General features: G+C 39.4%; 1 protein-coding gene across 1 annotated transcript in view; it reads right to left on the reverse strand.

Moving 5' to 3' along the window:
• UST (uronyl 2-sulfotransferase) overlaps positions 1-20,541 on the reverse strand; it is a 735,125-nt gene that overhangs the window by 169,665 nt on the left and 544,919 nt on the right. The window lies entirely within an intron of this gene.

Here is a 20,541-nt window from a genome sequence, read left to right on the forward strand (position 1 = left end):
AGCAGGAATGTAAACTTAGTTGCAGGCCTATTTTTGGTTTAGAACCCTGGGTAGCGCTTGCTGATTGGTGGCTACATCATGCTTCTGATAAGAATTTTATAAAAATGTTTAAAAAGCAAAGCAGTATACTTAAAGGGATAGGGAAGTCAAAATTACACATGCATGATTCAGATAAAGTATGTCAATTTAAGGCACTTTTAAATTAACTTATATTTCCAAATGTTCTTCATTCTCTTGGTAACCCTTGTTTAAAAAGAATACGTACATATCCTACACTAGTGGGAGCTAGCTGCACATATTTTTCTCTTGTGATTGGCTAACTAGATGTGTTCAGTTTCCTGTCAGTAGTGCAATGCTGTTTCTTCAGCAAAGGATAACAAGATAATGAAGCAAATTTGATAATAGAAGTAAATTGAATAGTTGTTTAAAATGGTAAATTCTGTCCAAATCATGAAAGAAAAAACATAATTTATGCTTACCTGATAAATTTATTTCTCTTGTGGTGTATCCAGTCCACGGATCATCCATTACTTGTGGGATATTCTCCTTCCCAACAAGAAGTTGCAAGAGGATCACCCACAGCAGAGCTGCTATATAGCTCCTCCCCTAACTGCCATATCCAGTCATTCGACCGAAACTAGCCGAGAAAGGAGAAACCATAGGGTGCAGTGGTGACTGTAGTTTAAAATTTAGACCTGCCTTAAAAGGACAGGGCGGGCCATGGACTGGATACACCACAAGAGAAATAAATTTATCAGGTAAGCATAAATTATGTTTTCTCTTGTTAGGTGTATCCAGTCCACGGATCATCCATTACTTGTGGGATACCAATACCAAAGCTAAAGTACACGGATGAAGGGAGGAACAAGGCAGGTACTTAAATGGAAGGGACCACTGCCTGTAGAACCTTTCTCCCAAAAATAGCCTCCGAAGAAGCAAAAGTATCAAATTTGTAAAATTTTGAAAAGGTATGAAGCGAAGACCAAGTCGCCGCTTTGCAAATCTGTTCAACAGAAGCCTCATTTTTAAAGGCCCAGGTGGAAGCCACAGCTCTAGTAGAATGAGCTGTAATCCTTTCAGGGGGCTGCTGTCCAGCAGTCTCATAGGCTAAGCGTATTACGCTCCGAAGCCAAAAAGAAAGAGAGGTTGCAGAAGCCTTTTGACCTCTCCTCTGTCCAGAGTAAACAACAAACAGGGAAGATGTTTGACGAAAATCTTTAGTCGCTTGTAAGTAAAACTTTAAAGCACGGACTACGTCCAAATTATTTAAAAGACGTTCCTTCTTTGAAGAAGGATTAGGACACAATGATGGAACAACAATCTCTTGATTGATATTCTTGTTGGAAACTACCTTAGGTAAAAACCCAGGTTTTGTACGCAGAACTACTTTATCTGTATGGAAAATCAGATAAGGAGAATCAGATTGTAAAGCTGATAACTCAGAGACTCTACGAGCCGAGGAAATAGCCATCAAAAACAGAACTTTCCAAGATAAAAGTTTGATATCAATGGAATGAAGGGGTTCAAACGGAACTCCTTGAAGAACCTTAAGAACCAAGTTTAAGCTCCATGGAGGAGCAACAGGTTTAAACACAGGCTTAATTCTAACCAAAGCCTGACAAAATGCCTGGAACCTCTGCCAGACGCTTGTGCAAAAGGATAGACAGAGCAGAAATCTGTCACTTTAAAGAACTAGCTGATAATCCTTTATCCAAACCCTCTTGGAGAAAGGACAATATCCTAGGAATCCTAACCTTACTCCATGAGTAATTCTTGGATTCACACCAATGAAGATATTTGCGCCATATCTTATGGTAGATTTTCCTGGTTACAGGCTTTCGTGCCTGTATTAAGGTATCAATGACTGACTCGGAGAAGCCACGCCTTGATAAAATCAAGCGTTCAATCTCCAGGCAGTCAGTCTCAGAGAAATTAGATTTGGATGATTGAAAGGACCTTGTAGTAGAAGGTCTTTTCTCAGAGGCAGAGGCCAAGGTGAAAAGGATGACATGTCCACCAGGTCTGCATACCAGGTCCTGCGTGGCCACGCAGGCGCGATCAAGATCACTGATGCTCTCTCCTGTTTGATTTTGGCAATCAGTCGAGGGAGCAGAGGAAACGGTGGAAACACATAAGCCAGGTTGAAGAACCACGGTGCTGCTAGAGCATCTATCAGCGTCGCTTCTGGGTCCCTGGACCTGGATCCGTAACAAGGAAGCTTGGCGTTCTGGCGAGACGCCATGAGATCCAATTCTGGTGTGCCCCAACGATGAACCAATTGAGCAAACACCTCCGGATGGAGTTCCCACTCCCCCGGATGAAAAGTCTGACGACTTAGAAAATCCGCCTCCCAGTTCTCTACACCTGGGATATGGATCGCTGATAGATGGCAAGAGTGAGTCTCTGCCCAGCGAATTATCTTGGAGACTTCTAACATCGCTAGGGAGCTCCTGGTCCCCCCTTGATGGTTGATGTAAGCCACAGTCGTGATGTTGTCCGACTGAAATCTGATGAACCTCAGGGTTGCTAACTGAGGCCAAGCTAGAAGAGCATTGAATATTGCTCTTAACTCCAGAATATTTATTGGGAGGAGTTTCTCCTCCTGAGTCCACGATCCCTGAGCCTTCAGGGAATTCCAGACTGCACCCCAACCTAGAAGGCTGGCATCTGTTGTTACAATTGTCCAATCTGGCCTGCGAAAGGTCATACCTTTGGACAGATGGACCCGAGATAGCCACCAGAGAAGAGAATCTCTGGTCTCTTGATCCAGATTTAGCAGAGGGGACAAATCTGTGTAATCCCCATTCCACTGACTGAGCATGCATAATTGCAGTGGTCTGAGATGTAGGCACGCAAATGGCACTATGTCCATCGCCGCTACATTAAGCCGATCACTTCCATGCACTGAGCCACCGAAGGGCGCGGAATGTAGTGAAGAACACGGCAGGAATTTAGAAGCTTTGATAACCTGGACTCCGTCAGGTAAATTTTCATTTCTACAGAATCTATCAGAGTTCCTAGGAAGGAAACCCTTGTGAGGGGTGATAGAGAACTCTTTCCCTCGTTCACTTTCCACCCATGCGACCTCAGAAATGCCAACACTATGTCCGTATGAGATTTGGCAATTTGGAAGTTTGACGTCTGTATCAGGATATCGTCTAGATAAGGGGCCACTGCTATGCCCCATGGTCTTAGGACCGCCAGAAGAGACCCCAGAACCTTTGTAAAAATTCTTGGGGCTGTAGCTAACCCGAAGGGAAGAGCCACAAACTGGTAATGCCTGTCTAGAAAGGCAAACCTTAGGAACCGATGATGATCTTTGTGAATCGGTATGTGAAGGTAAGCATCCTTCAAATCCACTGTGGTCATGTACTGACCCTCCTGGATCATAGGTAGGATTGTCCGAATAGTTTCCATTTTGAACGATGGAACTCTGAGGAATTTGTTTTAGATCTTTAGATCCAAAATTGGTCTGAAGGTTCCCTCTTTTTTGGGAACCACAAACAGATTTGAATAAAATCCCTGTCCTTGTTCCATCTGTGGAACTGGATGGATCACTCCCATTATTAGGAGGTCTTGCACACAGCGTAAGAATGCCTCTTTCTTTATCTGGTTTACAGATAATCTCGAAAGGTGAAATCTCCCTTGTGGGGGGGAAGCTTTGAAGTCCAGAAGATATCCCTGAGATATGATCTCCAACGCCCAGGGATCCTGAACATCTCTTGCCCACGCCTGGGCGAAGAGAGAGAGTCTGCCCCCTACTAGATCCGTTGCCGGATAGGGGGCCGTTCCTTCATGCTGTCTTAGAGGCAGCAGCAGGCTTTCTGGCCTGCTTGCCTTTGCTCCAGGCCTGGTTAGATTTCCAGGCCGGCTTGGATTGCGCAAAAGTTCCCTCTTGTTTTGTAGCAGAGGAAGTTGATGCTGCACCTGCCTTGAAGTTTCGAAAGGCACAAAAATTAGACTGTTTGGCCCTTGATTTGGCCCTGTCCTGAGGAAGGGTATGACCCTTACCTCCAGTAATGTCAGCAATAATTTCCTTCAAACCAGGCCCGAACAGGGTCTGCCCCTTGAAGGGAATGTTAAGTAATTTAGACTTTGAAGTCATGTCAGCTGACCAAGATTTAAGCCATAGCGCCCTACGCGCCTGGATGGCGAATCCAGAATTCTTAGCCGTTAGTTTAGTCAAATGAACAATGGCATCAGAAACAAAAGAATTAGCTAGCTTAAGTGTTCTAAGCTTGTCAAGTATTTCAGTCAATGGAGTAGCTGTCTGAAAGGCCTCTTCCAGAGACTCAAACCAGAACGCCGCAGCAGCAGTGACAGGAGCAATGCATGCAAGGGGCTGCAGGATAAAACCTTGTTGAATAAACATTTTCTTAAGGTAACCTTCTAATTTTTTATCCATTGGATCTGAAAAAGCACAACTGTCCTTGACAGGGATAATGGTACGCTTTGCTAAAGTAGAAACTGCTCCCTCCACCTTAGGGACCGTCTGCCATAAGTCCTGTGTGGTGGCGTCTATTGGAAACATTTTTCTAAAAATAGGAGGGGGGGGGAAAACGGCACACCGGGTCTGTCCCACTCCGTAGTAATAATTTCTGTAAATCTTTTAGGTATTGGAAAAAAACGTCAGTACACATCGACACTGCGTAGTATTTATCCAGTCTACACAATTTCTCTGGCACTGCAATTGTGTCACAGTCATTCAGAGCAGCTAAAACCTCTCCAAGCAACACCCGGAGGTTCTCAAGCTTAAATTTAAAAGTAGACATATCTGAATCAGGTTTCCCCGAGTCAGAGACGTCACCCACAGACTGAAGCTCTTCCTCAGCTTCTGCATATTGTGACGCAGTATCAGACATGGGCCTTAAAACATCTGCGCTCTCTGTATTACGTCTAACCCCAGAGCTATCGCGCTTTCCTCTGAATTCCGGCAGTCTGGCTAATACCGCTGACAGGGTATTATCCATAATTGCCGCCATGTCCTGCAAAGTAATCGCTATGGGCGTCTTTGATGTACTTGGCGCCATTTTAGCGGGAGTCCCTTGAGCGGGAGTCAAAGGGTCCGACACGTGGGGAGAGTTAGTCGGCATAACTTCCCCCTCGTCAGAATCCTCTGGTGATAATTCTTTTAAAGATAACAGCTGATCTTTATTGTTTAAAGTGAAATCAATACATTTAGTACACATTCTCCTATGGGGTTCCACCATGGCTTTTAAACATACAGGGAGTGCAGAATTATTAGGCAAATGAGTATTTTGACCACATCATCCTCTTTATGCATGTTGTCTTACTCCAAGCTGTATAGGCTCGAAAGCCTACTACCAATTAAGCATATTAGGTGATGTGCATCTCTGTAATGAGAAGGGGTGTGGTCTAATGACATCAACACCCTATATCAGGTGTGCATAATTATTAGGCAACTTCCTTTCCTTTGGCAAAATGGGTCAAAAGAAGGACTTGACAGGCTCAGAAAAGTCAAAAATAGTGAGATATCTTGCAGAGGGATGCAGCACTCTTAAAATTGCAAAGCTTCTGAAGCGTGATCATCGAACAATCAAGCGTTTCATTCAAAATAGTCAACAGGGTCGCAAGAAGCGTGTGGAAAAACCAAGGCGCAAAATAACTGCCCATGAACTGAGAAAAGTCAAGCGTGCAGCTGCCAAGATGCCACTTGCCACCAGTTTGGCCATATTTCAGAGCTGCAACATCACTGGAGTGCCCAAAAGCACAAGGTGTGCAATACTCAGAGACATGGCCAAGGTAAGAAAGGCTGAAAGACGACCACCACTGAACAAGACACACAAGCTGAAACGTCAAGACTGGGCCAAGAAATATCTCAAGACTGATTTTTCTAAGGTTTTATGGACTGATGAAATGAGAGTGAGTCTTGATGGGCCAGATGGATGGGCCCGTGGCTGGATTGGTAAAGGGCAGAGAGCTCCAGTCCGACTCAGACGCCAGCAAGGTGGAGGTGGAGTACTGGTTTGGGCTGGTATCATCAAAGATGAGCTTGTGGGGCCTTTTCGGGTTGAGGATGGAGTCAAGCTCAACTCCCAGTCCTACTGCCAGTTTCTGGAAGACTTCAAAAAGATAATTTTCCAGCCTCCAGTAGATTTTAAAAGACCTTTATTAGTTTCTTACAGGGTCCATTGTAACAACGACGTTTCGAACCTATACCAGGTTCTTAATCATGTTTATAGAATATTGTGCAGGTGTGTCTTTTATACCTGTCCATTTCCTATAAGATTACACAACAGTGCCATCATGTGGTCAAAATTTAAAATTACAAGTGATAAATAAAAAACTTGAGTTATTCAGCTTCTTGTACATATCAAATTGAATTTTTAAGCTAGTTATCCTCTTTTTCTTAATTTGTATATAGTTATCACATGCAACATTAAAACCAAATTTTTACTATATTTACAAATAAAACCTATACACATAAGATATTGGAATCATATTAGCTACTACAGATAAATGCTACAGTTATCAATTAGAAAAATAATGACCATTCAAAATCTTTATTCAAACCTTCAGGTATCATGGTGTTTAACTTGTTAATCCAAAACATCTCCCTTCTTTTGAGCAATTGGTCTCTGTCACCTCCTCTCCTGGGTCTGTCAACTTGCTCAATGACTTGAAATCTCAGTTGACTGATGTTATGACCCATGGAGAGGAAGTGACAGGAAACAGGTGCCTCTGTATTTTTATTCCTGATGTTGGATTTGTGTTCAGTGATTCTTGTTCTTACTGTGTTCTTTCCCCTTTATTATGGAGCTACAATGGCTACAATGTACATTAGGATCTAAAATTTCACATATTATTAACAAACACTGGCACATACTTCGAGAATGCAATCCTCAAGTTGAAGATTTTAAAAATATACCTGTTGTAGCTTACAAAAAAACCAAGAACCTGAGAGACTTACTAGTAAGAGCAGATATTGGTAGCAAAAGAAAAGCATTCAAACATCAATAGGACCTGACAATAGAGGTTGTTATTCTTGCCTACATTGTAGCCATTGTAGCTCCATAATAAAGGGGAAAGAATTTTTCCACCCTATTAAGGGGACTAAATATCCAATCAAAAAATATCTAACATGTAGAAGCACATACTCTATATACCTCATTAAATGTCCGTGTGCCAGGATTTATATAGGTGAAACTAGTAGGGAAGTAAGAACAAGAATCACTGAACACAAATCCAACATCAGGAATAAAAATACAGAGGCACCTGTTTCCTGTCACTTCCTCTCCATGGGTCATAACATCAGTCAACTGAGATTTCAAGTCATTGAGCAAGTTGACAGACCCAGGAGAGGAGGTGACAGAGACCAATTGCTCAAAAGAAGGGAGATGTTTTGGATTAACAAGTTAAACACCATGATACCTGAAGGTTTGAATAAAGATTTTGAATGGTCATTATTTTTCTAATTGATAACTGTAGCATTTATCTGTAGTAGCTAATATGATTCCAATATCTTATGTGTATAGGTTTTATTTGTAAATATAGTAAAAATTTGGTTTTAATGTTGCATGTGATAACTATATACAAATTAAGAAAAAGAGGATAACTAGCTTAAAAATTCAATTTGATATGTACAAGAAGCTGAATAACTCAAGTTTTTTATTTATCACTTGTAATTTTAAATTTTGACCACATGATGGCACTGTTGTGTAATCTTATAGGAAATGGACAGGTATAAAAGACACACCTGCACACTATTCTATAAACATGATTAAGAACCTGGTATAGGTTCGAAACGTCGTTGTTACAATGGACCCTGTAAGAAACTAATAAAGGTCTTTTAAAATCTACTGGAGGCTGGAAAATTATCTTTTTGAAATTGATATCGGGGTTTGGCTAGCCCTTTCCTGTGCCCCTGTTTGAAAAGGAGCTGTCTCTCATCACTTATTCAAGTTTCTGGAAGACACCTTCTTCAAGCAGTGGTACAGGAAGAAGTCTGCATCCTTCAAGAAAAACATGATTTTCATGCAGGACAATGCTCCATCACACGCGTCAAAGTACTCCACAGCGTGGCTGGCAAGAAAGGGTATAAAAGAAGAAAATCTAATGACATGGGCTCCTTGTTCACCTGATCTGAACCCCATTGAGAACCTGTGGTCCATCATCAAATGTGAGATTTACAAGGAGGGAAAACAGTACACCTCTCTGAACAGTGTCTGGGAGGCTGTGGTTGCTTCTGCACGCAATGTTGATGGTGAACAGATCAAAACACTGACAGAATCCATGGATGGCAGGCTTTTGAGTGTCCTTGCAAAGAAAGGTGGCTATATTGGTCACTGACTTGTTTTTGAATGTCAGAAATGTATATTTGTGAATGTTGAGATGTTATATTGGATTCACTGGTAAAAATAAATAATTGAAATGGGTATATATTTGTTTTTTGTTAAGTTGCCTAATAATTATGCACAGTAATAGTCACCTGCACACACAGATATCCCCCTAAAATAGCTATAACTAAAAACAAACTAAAAACTACTTCCAAAACTATTCAGCTTTGATATTAATGAGTTTTTTGGGTTCATTGAGAACATGGTTGTTGTTCAATAATAAAATTAATCCTCAAAAATACAACTTGCCTAATAATTCTGCACTCCCTGTAATGAACAAGGAGTTTCCTCTATGTCAGACATGTTTATACAGACTAGCAATGAGACTAGCAAGCTTGGAAAACACTTTAAATCAAGTTAACAAGCAATATAAAAAAAACGTTACTGTGCCTTTAAGAGAAACAAATTTTGCCAAAATTTGAAATAACAGTGAAAAAAGGCAGTTAAACTAACGAAATTTTTACAGTGTATGTAACAAGTTAGCAGAGCATTGCACCCACTTGCAAATGGATGATTAACCCCTTAATACAAAAAACAGATTAACAAAACGAAAAATATGTTTTTTAAACAGTCATAACAACTGCCACAGCTCCTACTTTTGATGCCTTTTGAGCCCTTCAGAGATGTCCTATAGCATGCAGGGGACTGCTGAGGGAAGCTGAATGTCACAGTTTGTAATTTTAACTGAACCAACTGTAACTTTTATACTATAACAGTGGAAAGCCTCAGGAAACTGTTTCTAGGCAAAAATAAAGCCAGCCATGTGGAAAAAACTAGGCCCCAATAAGTTTTATCACCAAAGCATATATAAAAACGATTAAACATGCCAGCAAACGTTTTATATTGCACATTAATCAGAGTATATACCTCTGATAGCAAGCCTGATACTAGTCGCTATTAAATCACTGTATTTAGGCTTTAACTTACATTAATCCGGTATCAGCAGCATTTTCTAGCAAATTCCATCCCTAGAAAAACTTAACTGCACATACCTTATTGCAGGATACCCTGCACGCCATTCTCCCTCTGAAGTTACCTCACTCCTCAGACATATGTGAGAATAGCAGTGGATCTTAGTTACTTCTGCTAAGATCATAGAAAAACGCAGGCAGATTCTTCTTCTAAATGCTGCCTGAGATAAAATAGTACACTCCGGTACCATTTAAAAACAATAAACTTTTGATTGAAGAAAAAACGAACTATATTTTACCACTTTCCTCTTACTACCTCCAGCTATGTTGAGAGCTTGCAAGAGAATGACTGGATATGGCAGTTAGGGGAGGAGCTATATAGCAGCTCTGCTGTGGGTGATCCTCTTGCAACTTCCTGTTGGGAAGGAGAATATCCCACAAGTAATGGATGATCCGTGGACTGGATACACCTAACAAGAGAAATTGGGGGTTTCCTGTCCCTTTAACAATAAACAATTTCATTCACCCTTATCATACCCATATCAGTAGTAGTGGTTATATGGTTTCTGACTAGTGGAGTAGGCAGAAACTCTATCCAGACGTCTGGTGGTATAGGTACTTATCCAAATATCTCTTTCTTTACTGTTTGAGTTAATTAACACAAATCCAAGTAAGAACATTTGTGAGAAAGGGAAGGGAAATGAGTTTGATGCAGATACAATACTGTATAGACAAAAATAGGGGTGTAACTAAACCGCACTGGGCAACCGCTGTGATGGATTAATCCGTTTGAACAGTGTCCTTTCTTGTTGCTTGAAATCAGCAGAAGCTAAACAAGAGAAGATGCTTCTATGTGATTGTGACTCATCCTTCCCCCTTGCTTAGTCCGCAACAGAAAATTTGCACTTGTGCAGTTTTCCTGTACAAATATAATGGCAGGTTTTTATGTAAAGCCACATTGTGGTTGAGAATGAGGGACACAGGAGGTTCATAGGAGCCTATCACCATTTTGTGGGTGGATCGTGTTTGGAGGGATCATGGGTGGTTAGTGGGTGGAATTATGGGAGTTTCTGGGTGGTCTGTGGGTGTGTCACAGCAGTTTGTGGGTGTTTCTGGGTGTTCCGTGGGTGGGGCTTATGGAAATTCTTTAAAGAGAGACATATGGCTGTCTCAGAGGGACAGAGCTCAGAATCAGGGACTGTCCCTCTCAAACAGGGACACGAGATGTCTGCCTCTGCCATGTCATAATAGGTAATATTTGTAATCGTCATGTAAATATTCTAATTTTCACAAGAGGGTGTTACTCAAAACTTTATTCCAGTGACGTTTCAGGGATGTCACCCCTTCCTTATGTCTGAGGAAGGGGTAATAACCCCAAAACATCACCAGAATAAAGTTTTGGGTTATTTAAATCCAGTGAGTACTATTACCTTTGACTGATGTGAATTGTCTCTTAGCACCCTGTTTCTGTAACTTTCCTGTTTCTGAGAGTGCTCTGACTATTTTTTCTCTTATAATGTAGCAATGCAAATTTAAACCTTGAAGTGGTATAAGATATTAAAAAGAAATCCTGGTGATTTAAACACAAATCTTTCGGTTAGAAGTGGAACCATAATTACATAAAATTGAGAGGAGCATAATGTGGCCACAGGGCCTTCGTTTGGACAAAACTGTGACAGATAATGTCACTAGTTTTATAAAGTTTGCTCTGCGTAACACCATTTTATCCAAAACTGCTAAAACTTTTAATATAAGTTCTGAAATTCACTCACCTGAATAACAAGAACAGTATTTATTATATTTCTGCACTAATGACTATCATTAGTATGTGTGAAACATTAAGAACTCTAATAAAAATTACTTTGCTTTTCTTCAGTATAATGTATCCCAACTGGACTAAGAAATGTGTTAGCTGTAAGCATTAAAACTATTCAATTTTCCTTAGGATAAGGAATGTACATAATTTTGTAAAAAGTCATCCATTGAGACTGGAAGGAACTGCTGAGCAAAAAAAATAAATAAAAATTATATATATATATATTAGACTGTGTCTGCAGAAAATTTTGAGATGAGAACAAGCATACATTAATTGATATTTTCAAAGCACAATCAGCAGAAAAAAAGTCTACAAACTAATAAAATTAAAAAAAAAATTTTTTGAACCATCTCATTTTCAAAAATGTAGATAATACAAGGTTTTAAGTGACTAAATAAACCATTAACAAAACGCTATAACATTGAGAAAGTTTTAATATACTAGTATTCATATCCAGTAAAGCATTTTAAAAGAATAAACCAAAAAAAAATGTATGCTTATCTGACAAATTAATTTATTTTACGGTGGTGAGAGTCTACAGTCTATTACGCCTGGGATTCAAGTCCTAGCCACTAGGAGGAGGCAAATACTCACATAACTCCAAGAGTACTTAATCCCTCCCATCTCTCTGGTATGACAGTCTGACGTATAGAAATGCAAGGAGAAGTAGAAATGTAGAAAAGGGTAAAGCAGGGAAAATCAGGTGCCAACTAGAACTGCCGCCAGAAAAAAATAATTTAGTAAAATTGGGCGGGACTCATGGACTCTCACCACCATGAAAGAAATACATTTATCTAGTAAGCCTCATTTGTGAAAGTCCAGAAAGTTTAAACTGATCTAGAAGAATGGGCTGTAGTGTATTTTGGAGGAGACTTCCCGACTTCAAGTAAGCCTTGTGAATCAAAAGTTTTAACCAAGAAGCTAAAGTAACAGTTGTGGCCTTCTGGCCTCTGTGTGGACAAGAGAAATGAATAAAGATTAGATGATTGTCTTGGTAAAAAATCTAATTTAGTCCTTAAAACCTGCCTTATCCAGTAGAAAAAAAACAAATAAAGAGGCTTTTCAAGAAGGAGGCGTTAATTCAGAAACTCTTCTGGCAGAAGATATTACTTAAAGATACAATACCTTCAAGGACAGAAACTTAATGTTGAAACTGTGCATAGGTTCAAAATGATAGACCTGTAAAACTCTTAGAAACAAACTAAGGTTCCAATGTAGAGAAATTGGTTTAATCACTGGTCTTATCCTGACTGATGCTTGAATAAAGTTCTGAATGTCAGGAAGATTAACAAATTTTTTGTGGTTTAACACGGAAAGAGATTTAACCAGTTAAAGAGCTAATAATAATCCTTTAACTAGGTTCTCTTGTAAAAATTGAAGAATTCTAGGAATTCTAAAGGTATGCTAGCTAAAACTTTGATTTTTATACTAGGAAAGAAAGTTTCTAAATCTTGTGATACATTTTTATTATAACAGGCTTTCTGGTCTGATTTAAAGTGATGGTAAATCTAAGCGTATAACAAACACTAGGATTTACCATCACTAAAAATAAACATTAGTTTCTGTCATCACTTCCTAACAAAAGGGTGCTAAACTCATCCTATCTGTGCGCTAAGTATATCGCTAACTCAGCTCCTCCGGCTGCCCACTGTACAGTGCTCTTCTTCAATGAGGTGATGTTTCCACCTCTAAACCAATAGCCGTGCGTGTCAACTGACATCGTAGCATAGCTAGAAGTGGAAACATCACCTCATTGGAGAATAGCAATATATACTGTGGGCGTCCGGAAGTGCTGAGTTAGCGGTATACTTGCTGCACAGATAAGGTAAGTTTAGCTCTTTTTTTGGAAGTGATGACAGAAACTTTTTTTTGTGATGGTTACATCCTAACATTTGTTAACACTTGGATTTACCATCACTTTAAGGTTTCAATTACAGCATCAGAAAAACCTCTTTGTTTTAAATGTTTAAATCTAGGCATTTAATCTTCAAGCCTTCAGGTTGACTTGAGATCTTGAAGACAGAAGGGGACTTGAGACAGTAGGTCATGCCTCAGTGGAAGAAACTACATGGGACAATCGGACAACTGTTCAAGATCCACAAACAAAAAGTTTTGCATTGCCAAATTGGAGCAATAAGAATTAATTATGACAGTTCTTGTTTGATCCGAGCTATCACGCTTGGTAGCAGAACAGTTGGAGAAAATATGTAAGGAAGATGAAATGACCAGGGAGATGCTAGAGCATGTATCTACTCTGCCTGTGGATCCCTGGATCTTACAAAATATATGGGAAGCTTGTTGATCAAACGAGAAGCCATCAGGTCTATCTCTAGTAGACCATATCGATCTACAATGGGATTGAAGATATCCATATGAAGAGACTATTTCCCTAAATGAAGGGATTGGCGACTGAGATAGTTTGTTTTCTAGATCTTCACATCTGGGATATGAATTGTAAAAATTGTACAGAAATTGGGAAAGCTCCTTCATTGCTAGGGAACTACAATTTCCCCCTTGATAATTGATATAGATCACAGCTGTGCCACTGTCTGACTGGAAATGCACTGACTGGAAGTCACTTCTTTGAGAAAGGGACATATCTAAAGATTGCTAGGATATTTATTGGTAACCTCACCTATTGAGGATATCAAACTCCTTTTTCTCTCCTGGACCTCCATACTGCACCCTAACCCGAGAGACTTGCATTTGTAGTAACTATAGTCCAGGTCGGCCATACAAAAGACACAACTGGAAAAAGGAATAGGTGACAGAGACTGTTTCACTTTGGAATCCAAAAGTATTCTTTGAGAAAGCTGTGTATAATCCTTGCACCATTGACGAAGCATACAGTGCCGAAGAGGTCTTGTGAAACCATGCAAAAGATACCGTGTCTGATGCTGATATCATCAGACCTAACACTTTCATGCACTGAGCTCTTGTAGGATTGAGAAAGAGATTGAAAAGATACACAAGCTGATTGAAGCTTTAATTTCTTTTGAAATTGAGTTGAATAATAACTCCTAGAAATAACAAAAGTTTGAGGCAAAAGGTAAAGATGGAACCACTGAAGTACCTTAAAGGGACAGTCAAGTCCAAAATAAACTTTCATGATTCAAATAGGGCATGTAATTTTAAACAACTTTGACAAATTTCTTTTTATCACCAGTTTTGCTTTGTTCTCTTGGTATTCTTAGTTGAAAGCTAAACCTAGGTAGGCTCATACGCTAATTTTTTAGAACTTGAAGGCCGCCTCTTATTTGATTTGTTTTTGACAGTTTTTCACCCCGTAGAGGGCGTTAGTTCATGTGTGTCATATAGATAACATTGTGCTCACGCATGTGGAGTTACCTAGGAGTCAGGACTGATTGGCTCAAAAGAACTGAAAAAAGGGGTAGTTTTCAGAGGCTTAGATACAAGGTAATCACAGAGGTAAAATGTGTATTTTAATAACTGTGTTGGTTATGCATAACTGGGGAATAGGTAATAAATCTTTTTAAACAACAAAAATTCTGGTGTTGACTGTCCCTTTAAGCTCTTGTTACAGAGAAGAGAGTTATCATTACATTAATAAAAATTCTGGGAGATGAATCTATACCAAATGGAAGAATAAGAAACTGGTAGTGTTTGTCCTGAAAGGCAAACTTTAGAAATGAGAAGTGGTCCTTGTGGATAGGCGTAGGTATCCTTCAAATCTATTGTGGACATATATTGACCCTGCTGAACCAGAAGAAAAATAGGGTAAAAAGCAAAATAAACTGGTAAAAATACAGATAAAAGAACATTGCAATCATAAAACTGTGGAGCGCCCTAATAGACAATGAGCAAGCAAAAATTATCAGAAAAAAATTACACAAAATAAAAAACATTCCAAGAGGGTTCTTAAAGAGATATCAAATCCAAAATTTTTCTTTTGTGATTCAGACAGAGCATATCATTTTAAAAATGTTTACAATTTACTTCTTTTATCAAATTTGCTTTGGTCCCATGGTATTCTTTATTGAAGAGATACCTAAGTAGGCATCTACAGCACTACATGGCAGGAAAACATCATTTATGCTTACCTGTTAAATTAATTTCTTTCATGGTGGTGATAGTCCATGATCCATTACTCCTGGGAATTACTCTTCCTTACCACTAGGAGGAGACAAAGATTCCCAAACCCCAAGAACCCTATAAAACCCCTCCCACTTCCCCACATACATAAGTCTAATATATAGCCAAGCAAAGTGAGGTAAGGAAAAAGAATAAGAGCCATAAAACGAGCCGGAACAATGATGTGTTAAAGAAAAAATTAACTCTAAAAAACATGTGTGGGGTCTCGTGGACTCTCACCCCCATGAAAGAAATTAATTTATCAGGTAAGCATAAATTATCTTTTGTTTCATACAGGGGTTGAGAGTCCTCGAGTAATAACATAAAGGATCGGATATAAAACATTTTTTTTCACTGAGAAATGAAATCCACAAGCTCAATATAAATAAATCAAAGAGGCAAAACATCAAACTTAGACAATTGCTTAAAGAACCTTCCTACCAAATGCTGCTTTAGAAGAAGCAAAAAAATCAAAATTGTAGAATTTTATGAAGTATTTAAAGAGTACCAAGTAGTTTCCTTGCAAATCTGGTCAACTGAACCCTCATTCTTGAATGCCCATGCTGCAGTGGAGGCAGACCTGTGAATAGAAGTTTCAACCAATTGGCCAAAGAAACAGCAGAAACTTTCTGACCTTTCCTAGGACCATAAAAGTGAATAAACAAACTAGAGGTTTGTCTAAAGTCCATAGTAGCATCAATTAAATATTTAAATGCCCTACCAATGTCCAAACTATACAAAGAGCTCTCTGAAGCATTCTTGGGAATAGGACACAAAGAAGGAACAACGGTCTCTCTGAAATTTTTTTAAAAAAACAACCATCGGCAAAAAGCCAAAAGTAGTTAATTAAACTACCTTATCCTGATTAAAAATCAAATAAGGAGGATCACAAGAAATAGTGGATAATTCAGAAACTTATCTAGCAGAAGAGATAGCCAAAATAAATAACACTTTCCAAGAAAGTAGTTTAATATCCACCTTATGCATAGGTTCAAAAGGAGTAGCCTTCAAAAGATTCCATGGAGGAGAAATTGGCTTGATTACAAGTTTAATACGAACTGAAGCCTGAACAAAACTGTGAATATCTGGAAGATTAGCAATCTTCCTATGGGACAAAAATGAAAGAGCAGAAATCTGTCACTTCAGAGAACTGGCGGATAGAAACTTATCAAGACCATCCTGTAAGAACTGCAAAATCTTAGGCATTCTGAAAGATTGCCTGGAAAAACCATGATTTATACACCAAAAAATAAAGGCCCTTAAGACCCTATGATATATTCTCTTTGTTACAGGCTTATGAGCCTGAATTTAAGGTTTCAATCACAGAATCAAAGAAACCCCTATGTCTAAGGACTAAACGTTCAATATCCATGCCATCAAGTTTAGAGACTTGAGATCCGAATGGAAAAATAGACTAAGACCAAAGGTCTGACTGCAGAGGCAGAGGCCAAGGAGGACAGTTAGACATTTGGAAATCACTCTGGGTAAAAGTACCAGAGAAGGAAACAGATATGCAAGCTGGAATGACCAAGGAACTAATAGAGCATCCACAAACTCTGCTTGAGGATCCCCAGACCTTTCAAAGTACCTGGGAAGTTGTTGTTTTTTCAAATGAGGGGCCATCAGATCTATCTCTACCCCAAAGATCCACAATCTGATTTAACACATCCTGGTGAAGAGACCACTTCCCTGGACTTAGAGATTGACAACTGAGAAAGTCCTCTTCCCAGTTGACAGGAATTTATGCCCATGTGAAAATTTGAGACACCTCCCTCATGGCTAAGAAACTGTAAGTTCCCCCCCAGATGATTGAGATAAGGCCAGGGCCGGACTGGGAAATCAGACCGGCCCTGGAAATTTGTATAGACCGGCCCAGCCCCGCCCCGCCCCCTCCAGCCCCGTCCCTCCCCAGCCACGCCCCCTCCAGCAAGAATTATAAAACAAAATACAGTCTAATTTTCTTTATGGCAAAAAAAAAAAAAGTGACTATCAACATTAAAAATATATATTTTTATAATATTATATATCTCCTGTTTTTTGTTATGGCAACCCAGTGATATTAACTTTAAATATCTAAAATGATTTTTGAATTTTAAGGGTAAACACATATATTTTAACTTTTATACAAAACAATAAACTGTTGTTAAATATGATATAAACTCAAATTCTGTATTTTGTTACTAATCTATTTACCGTATGAATTTATTAATTTGGGGGTGTATTACCCAACTCTTTTGTTTGAAAAAAAAAAACTAAATATAGCCTCTATTGATGATAAACTAAACAATGCCCATCACACTACGTTCATTCTGACCCCACTTGGCTACATATATACTACATATATACTCAAATATACTACACTATATTTGTCTTATATACTACCACTGGCTCTGGCTGTGTCCCTTCTCATTTGTTTTCCCCTAAAATAAACAGTAGTAAGTATATTATCCTGACCCTGACTAACCTTGTATGGGGGATCTTTAGCCTTAGATAATGCACAGTGTCAGTTGCACACTTGCACAGACACACTAGTAACAAGTAAATAATATAATGCACATTAATTATCATATATAAACAAGCTTAGTGACGTGGGCTCAGCTGGTTATGGTTTAGGGCAATTTGGGCAAATGTTTCTTAAACTGTCACACACACTCTCTTCACTTCAGCTAGGCACTGGGCAGTAATATACATTCATTCATTCATATACAGTATATCATACATTTTTAAACCTAACAGTCGTCCCTACCTTTCTACAAAGTAGATCCCTGTCTGATGATCTCTCTGAATCTGATCCAGGACCCTAACCAGTGGCCTGTAGATATCTGACAGGCCGGTTGGTGACACTGATTGACTGAGTCTCTGAATAGCTCAGGCAGCTGGGGGCTGCGTTCTTGACTCGAGTCTGTCACACATGGCCTCCCTACCCGGCTCCCTCCTGGACTCAGTCATGCTGCCTGCCTGCTGTCCAAATAAATTACTTTACCAACTAAGTTGCCGGCCGCTGTTCCTGAAGTTCCCGCTGTCGGCCCGTCTCTGAGGTGAGGTGACGTCTCTTCACTCAGACCCAGTTCAGTCCCTGGCTGCTGGCTGCTCCCACTGTCCACACGTGACCCCACGTGCCTTAGCCTCAGCCTGGCTGCTTCAACTGAGTGATGACGTTGACGCGACGCAGCCGCTCCCAGGCTGAGGCTCCCTCCACTATGTCACGTGGTGCTGGTGGTGGTGAGACAGACAGTTAACTCACTCACAGTGTCGTGGCATCACAGCCACCGGCCCGGGCCCACCCCACCTGCTGACCCAGCCCACATATGATGATCCTCCTCCTCCCTGGCAGCCCAGCCCCTGACCCTCAGTGTGAGTGACACATTACAGACTGAAACTGACTGAGCCTGTGAATGTGTGTGAGCCGAGACAGACACAGACTCAGTCACTGTCTAAGTGAAATTATGATTCACAAGGCAATCCGCACCGCTCTATAAATAATTTGGCTATAAGGGCTATATTGGCTAAGTGATTCGTGATCGTGAAGTGACAGTCACAGTGAGTGAGGAGTAAGTTACTAGTTGCGGACTCTGCAGAGTCAGACTGCTGAGTGAGGCAGCAGCGGTCAGAGAGGGGGTTAAGGGGTTAACAATATAACAGTTTAATAACAACTTTTACTAGTACACGGATGCTGCAGCAGTGGGGACTATACTAACTGTGTATAGGGACTGACTGGTGTGGATACCTTACCGGCCGGCGCAGCTGCAATTAGCAACAAGAACTTAGCAAGCAATTTAGTAAAGCTGCAATAATTTATACAGCAGCCAGCCAGCCCAACTGAGCTGCCGGCCGGCGGCCCACCGGGATTTTTCCCGGTATCCCGGCTGCCCAATCCGGCCCTGGATAAGGCACTGCCATGACATTGTCTGTCTGGAAATAGAGATGAGATTCTCTTTTCAACAGAGGCCAAGCATGAAGAGGGGGCATCCCTCTAGGACAAAATAAGATTCCTCTCATGAAACATAGGATAAAAAAAAGATCTTTAAACTGTGAAATGAATCTTTATTTCACAAAAGAATGAAAACATGATTGGAGAAATTGAAAATATTTAGTGGTCTTCATTTGTGTCTACCAAACTTTGTATAAAGAAGAACTCACAGAAAATTAGAGGCCCAATGATTTGAAGGTCTCCACTATAGAAAGATTATTTAAGAAGTTTCCTCAGTACTGTGAGGTCCCTCAAAATTTTTTAGAAAGGCAAATTTAGCTTGAGAGCTGTTTATCTCTTTTCCTGCAGGGTTTTGGATGTGAAGGAGAGACACATACATTATAATACGATTCTCAAAAAAAACCTCCAAAGATTCTGTGTGATTTGTCTCCATTCTGCTGATTTTTTTTAACATCAGGCCCTAAGGTAGAGCCTAAGAATACTACAAAAGCTACTAAATCTACAAGACCATTGCAACAAGCAGAGACATTGAATGTCTAATCAATTCAAGTTGCAGTCACCATACTGGATGGATGGCAACCTTATTTAGGGATACAAAAACATACAGTATAATACATTTTGAATCACCATATATTGTAATCAAGTTCAAAAAGAGATTTTTCCAAATCATTGTCTTTTTCAGGAAGTCAGAATCTATATATGTGTGTGTGTATGTGTGTGTATATATATATATATATATATATATATATATAGAGTGTGGGTATCTGTGAAATGCAGTAGATAATACATATATATATATATATATATATATATATATATATATATATATATATATAAGATAAGATAAAATAAGTATACAATCCATCAAATATTACATTTGAAAATGCTTATTTTATTACTGGACACATTCTGTGTATTGCAATTCTGAGGTCATGAGACATTAGATGCCTGGCTGACTACACATCAAAATTCAATCCTCCCCCACTCAATATGCAAAATTACACAGGAGAGAACAAAGGATTTAGACCGTTGTATAAATAAGGCCAGTGGGCCACTTCAAAGTAAATGTTAACATATAATGCCCTCAGATATATATGCCCATAAATTGGTTTCCTGCCCAAGATGAATAATAAAACTCACAAGTCCCATGTAAGGAACAGACGGTCCATCTATAAGAATAAGGGAATATACAAACATTCTCAAAAGATGTGGCTCATACAATCTAGGTGTTAACTATACCCTGTGGAGTTTCCAATACACATCTCCCAGACAAGCTGGCGTTTCAAGTCTCTGCATGACATGGGAAACTAGATCTCAGATAAAGGAATTATGCCTAATTTTCATGTAGTTTAAGATACTCAAATGAATATATATATATATATATATATATATATATATTCAGACAACATATTAAATATGAACACATGAATCTGG

Source organism: Bombina bombina, chromosome 4 (assembly GCF_027579735.1).
Source record: "Bombina bombina isolate aBomBom1 chromosome 4, aBomBom1.pri, whole genome shotgun sequence".
Taxonomy (NCBI): Eukaryota; Metazoa; Chordata; class Amphibia; order Anura; family Bombinatoridae; genus Bombina; species Bombina bombina.